At 43.4% G+C, this 5,882-nt stretch overlaps 1 protein-coding gene across 1 annotated transcript in view; it reads left to right on the top strand.

Annotated features, from left to right (window-relative positions):
- LOC147737938 (uncharacterized) overlaps positions 1 to 5,882 on the top strand; it is a 129,657-nt gene that overhangs the window by 94,513 nt on the left and 29,262 nt on the right. The window lies entirely within an intron of this gene.

Raw genomic sequence — 5,882 nt, forward strand, 5'->3', positions numbered from 1 at the left:
GTGGCGTGTAGGGATGTAAGGATGAGCAAGAGACTGCAAGTGTTGTGGAACGGAACCCCATTTGATCGTAAACTTGTAGCTGAGAGCTTCGGATTTTATGCGGTTTTCCACTCTGAGCCATTGCAGATCACGGAGATGGCCAGAAATGAAAGTGGAACTAGGGACTCTGCAAAGACGTCTAGCTGCAGAGTTTTGTTCCAGCTGCAGTCTTCGGGTTACAGCCTTATTCGTGCCCAGAAAGAGGACATTCCCATAGTCCAGCCGTGAGGGAATGGACCACAGTTTTCTGGGTGGCATTGGGTAGCATCCAAAGGATATTCCCAAGCCATTTTAAGATGGTGAAGCAACCAGCTGTGACCTTGACTGCCTGATATGCATGGACAGGGAGTCATCGATGTGAACAGCAAAGTTCCGGACATGGCTGGAAGGCCGCGGAGGTGCACCCATCTCAGCGGGCCAGTGAAGCGGACCCCATAGTTTTTTCTCCTTACCAAGGATAAGGACCTCTGTTTTTTCCCCATTTAGTTTCACATAGTTCTGGTTCATCCATGCTGCGATCCGCCTGAGACCCAGCTGAAGACAGGATGTAGAGTAGGGGTCAGAGTGTGAAAGTGAAAAGATGATCTGAGAATCATCAGCGTAAGTAAAAAGGGTCAGACCGGTCTGTTCTGCAATATCTTTTTTTGCAAGGCTTTCGCAATGGCTTGATGTCTCTCTAACGTTGTATGAACTAAAAAGGATTTATAGAGCACAAACAAATGCCCAAAGGCTTCAAGGCGCTGATAGCAGTTAGTCCTAAACAAGGAAAAAAAGATGGAAATAGAAATTCCATGCTCTCAAGCCCCGAAAGCATCCATGACAGAATAATAAGTAAGGTTTTAAGGCCTTACGACATAGGGTGTGAGCCTGAAGACTGGAGATGGAATGGAGAAGAGAATTCCATAGCTTGAATACGGCCACAGAAAAGGCACTGGACTCCCCAACTTGCCTTTTGGTATTTAGGAACAATTACAAGATTTTGACTTGAGGGTTGAAGCTGTCTGGAGGGAATATATCATTGAAACATGTCTTTAATATCTCCATGCCCCATGTTATGCAGTGCCTTGTGAACAATGCATAAAGTTTGAAGGTAATAGGTTTGCCACAGGTAGCCAATTGAGCTTCAGAATCTCTGCCAAAACTGATTGAGATTTAGGAATACCACAAATCAATCTTGCCGACACATTTTGGACCAGCTGCAGTTTGGCTCTTACAGTCTTGTTGATAGGCAGGTGGAGCGCATTGCAGTAGTCTAACCTGGATGAGATCAGTGCCCAGGCCACTTGCTTACGTGCCGGGAGGGGAAAGTAAGGATCTCTCCTTCTCCAGGTGCCCTTTCTCTTCCTTCCCTCACACTTCTTCTTCCTGGCTTTCCCTCTCTCTCGTATCTTTATTGCTGTTCCTCGTTTCCGTCTTGTCACCCCCATTGCGCTTCCGGCCCATTGAATACGGACCACGAGGGTTTCAGGATGAACTATGGCTGGTTAAGGTGACTTCTGTGCTCTGTCCCTGTGTATAGTTAAAGCTCTGTTATTATTATTATTAATATTAATGCAGTTTATAAAGCGCACGGCTACCTCCGACGGAGGTGTCCCAGAGCGAACAGCAGCAGCAGCGGCATGGCCAGGTGATTGGGTGGGCTTAAGAAATGTTTTCAATGCTTTCCTGAACAATCGTTCCGACTTGGCCTTCCGAAGATGTTCTGGCATAGAATCCCATAGCAAGGCTGTTCTTACAGAGAAAGCTCGTCCACCAGTCCAAGTTTCCTAAAACGCGGATTCACCAGTAACTCCTGGTGGTTTGACCGTAGGACCCTCGTTTGATACTGTTTCCGAAGTCTTTGCGTAAGGTATTGTGGACCAGAGCCTCTGATTGCTCTGTAAGCCACAGCCAATGCCTTAAACTCAATTCTTCTTTTGACAGGCGGCCAATGTAGTCTTCGGAGATCTGGTGAGATATGGTGGCGGAATGGCACTTTCATAATTAGCCTTGCTGCCGCATTTTGAAGTAGTGTGGCTCACTGGTTAGAGGCGGCAGACCCGAGAGCAGAGGACGGCCCGGGACCAGGGTTCGATTCCCGGCGCGGCAGGTTTCTGGACCAGGGTCAGCGGACTCGATAATTCTCTCGCCTCGGTGCCCACTCTGATCAGCGATCACACTCGGCAACTCTGGGCATTAGCTTGCCTCATCTTCACTAACGGCCCCACCAGACCGCCGGGGATGCCTGGTCTCACCCTGGAGATACCCATTAAGGGACCATCTCTCAGGGAAGCCAGGAAGGGTTTCGCAGCGGTCGAAGCGCCTTGGGACCCTACGGGTAAGTAGTGCGCTATATAAATGCCTATACATTTACATTTACATTTACATTTACATTTTGTATAGTCTGCAGTTTCCTGATTAGGTTATCTGGCATACCCAAGAACAGACTATTTGCATAGTCCAGCTGTGAGATGACTAATGCATGGACCACTGACTTTCTACATTCCATCGGCAGAAGATGTAAAAATCTTCTCAAGGCTTTCAACTTCCAAAAGCATGTGGAAGAGCCCTGGCAGATCTGAGATTTGCCAGTTAGATTGGAATCAACCCTAAACCCAAGGTTCCTAGCTGATGTATCCGGAGAAGGTGGAGGATTTAGCTCTGAAGGCCACCAAAGGTCAGGCTTGGGAGGAGAGGCTTGATTAAAAATAATAACCTCTGTTTTATCTGCATTTAACTTCATGCCGCTATCAGCATACACCGCCTAAAATTTATAAATACAGCCTTTGAGTGTTCCCTGAAGGAGAACACAAGCTGAGTGTCTTCAGCATTTTATATGACCTTCACCCCTAGTTGTTCAATGATTGGAGCTGAAGGGGCCAGAGATACATTAAAGAGAGTAGGGCTCTAGGCTGAGCCATGCAGGATTCAACAAACTGAGGGGCTGGAAGAGGACACGTGTGGTCGTAGGAACACTTTTTGGGACCGTCCCTCCAAGAAGGAGCAGAACCAACTCAAGGTAGTCTCCGACACTCCCAGGAGCGCAAATCTTTACAGGAGGATCTGGTGTGCCACAGTATCGAATGCTGCAGACAAGTCCAGCAGCACCAACATCGCACAGCTACCCTGGTCCACTGTTTCCTTTATAGTTTCTGCCACTTCAAGCAAGTCCGTCTCAGTCCTAAATCCCGACTGAGAGTCATGCAGAAGATTGTGAGACTCTAAGGATTTGGCCAGTTGTTTTTGAACGTCCTTCTCAAGTATCTTAGCCGGGGCAGAGAGAAGTGAAATAGGTCTAAAATTCTTTAGGTCTGCTGGGTCTGCATCTTCTTTCTTCAGGATTGGTTGCACAAAAGCTGTTTTCCATCTTGGAGGATAGATGCCTTCTTTCAGAGATGAATTCCAGATAAAATTAAGGAGTGGGTTCAGCCTGAAAGTAAGGAGTTTATAAAACTTAGGTGGGCAGGTATCAGCCGGTGAGCCGGACTTAAGTTTATAAAGTTCCAGCATAGAGGCTTCTGGGCTAAAGGGCTGAAATTCCGACTAGCTCTTCACATGCTTGATCGTAGGCAGTGTCTTGACTAAGAGACTTGCTGGAACTATCTTGGGGAAAGAAGAGTAGATAGTCTGAATTTTGTCCTCGAAGAAACTAGCTAACTCTTCACATAGATTAGCTGAAGGGGTAATCGTGCTCTTTAAGGCTTGTGGCTTCAGAAATCCCTGCACAATCTTATAAACTTCTCTTGAGGAGTTGTCTGAGGCTTTTATTTGATCTGCGAAAAATTCCTTCAGAGTATTGTGTTTTAGCCTGTGGAATCTTTTCAGTGCTATTCTATATGTGTTCTTAGCCTCTAGGTCATACTTTTTCGCCATAGACGCTCAAGTCGCTTACATCGGCTTTTTTCATGGCGGAGTTCTAGCGAAAACCATGGAGCTGATGTTTTTTTCCTAGCCGGTTTCGAGCTTTTGATGGGGGCTACTTTATCAAGGGCTGAGATAATCCAATCATCAAAGGCAGACACATCTTGATTGGGATGTCCTATAAGTAATGGGAGCGTTTCCTGTAATTCTGGACCCATACTTTTGGGTGTAACCTTCCTCCAATGTCTTCACTCTTCAGCCTCCAGACTGGACTGATTAGTGCAGACTAAACTAGTGAGGGTAAAGGGAACTAAATAATGATCCGTCCAGGTCATCGGTAAAGGATCTAGCACTTTCATGGTATGCTCGTTGGAGAAAATCAGATCCTACGTGTGGCCGGCTGCGTGGGTAGGTGCAATCACCATTTGTGCTAGATTTAGCCCATTGAGAGTGTCAGCCAGTTGGAGGGCCAGTGAACAGTTATCCTTATCCATATGGACATTTAGTGAGTGAGTGATATGTTTATTGATTTATTATTTAAAATCTTTACCAAAAGAGAATGCACAATATAAAATTTCAGTTACAATAATACAGTAAAAGGGCGATAATTTAAAAAAAAATAAGCGATAATTTCATAATTTAAAAATTCAGAAATATAAACAGTATAATAGTTAATGTTTTAAAAATTCCAGTTTTTTCCATGCACTTGTTAAGAATTTTGAGAGGACAGAGTTAATATGTATATCTTCCAAGCAAAGACATTGGATTAGTGCTTGTCTACATGTCCTTATTGATCTTTCATTGAAGTGCCTTTCTAAAAGTGTTAATCTTTCATTTTTTAGTTCTGGGCAGAGGCACAATAGATGTATGATATTTTCTTCTCCTGTGTTACTCAGCCGACTTGATACATTATTTTCAAGCTTTTTCCATGGCAGTGCATGAGATTCTCCGGGCAGGATTCCGAACCGGGCTTTCATGAATATATTTTTATATTTCCAAGTCCAAGTTGTGTTCAAATATTGTTGCGGACTCTTTTTTTTTTGTAACTGTTTATTATAGACCAAGCATGTTTCCTTTTGACCAGGGACTCTTTGTCACTTATTACAGATAAAATATCAGTTGTCTTATTTACAATTTTTTTTAAAGATTCATGAGAAATAGTGGTCAACCAAATCTCCTTAAGCCCAAATTCATCCAAAGCCTTCTCGAGATACTTCCAGACAGATAATTTACTATTGCCCTCTACTTCTTTCCATAAAAGCTTTGAGATTAAATTGTCCTTGTCATTTTTTACCCTATACCATACTTTAATTGTGTTACCCATCCGAGAATGTAGTTGGTTGTTCAAGCCAAATTCTAGTCTACTTTGGTACTGTGAGGCATTTTTAGGTAAACTGAAAAGGGATCGAAAAGTTTTCGAGATTTCTTTGTTTATTGTTATTGCGTCCTTTCCGTTCAATGCATCACTGCCATAGGTTAGGGAAGGTAACAATTTTGCAGATTTGACTTTGAGTAGCGGCTGGTTGGTTAAATTGCTGGTGGATTTTTTTATCATACCAAATGCACCTGTTAGGGAGTTCGCCTTCCGGGCGATGTCCAATTTCTGGGGTTTAAAGCTACCATTGTCATCAAAAACCAGTCCTATGTATCTATAGGTTTTAGTTTCCTCCAGTTTTTCCTTACCTAAGAACCATTTCATATTGTATTTCCTTCTTGGATTTTTTGAGACAACCATAACTTTAGATTTTGATTAATTTATTACCATTTTATTTTTTATTGTGTACTCCTGTATACGTGTAATTAACCTTTGTAAGCCTACCTTTGTTCTGCTTAGAAGAATAACATCATCTGCATATAGGAAATTTGATATGTGCTTATCTGCAAGTTTCGGTGGATGGGCATTTATCTTGTTCAATGCTTCCGTTAGATCAGTTAAAAACAGATTAAATAATAAAGGTGCCAATACGCAGCCTTGCTTCACACCACCAAGCGTTGGTATTTCC

The sequence above is a fragment of the Lissotriton vulgaris genome, chromosome 1_1 (genome assembly GCF_964263255.1).
Source record: "Lissotriton vulgaris chromosome 1_1, aLisVul1.2, whole genome shotgun sequence".
NCBI lineage: Eukaryota > Metazoa > Chordata > Amphibia > Caudata > Salamandridae > Lissotriton > Lissotriton vulgaris.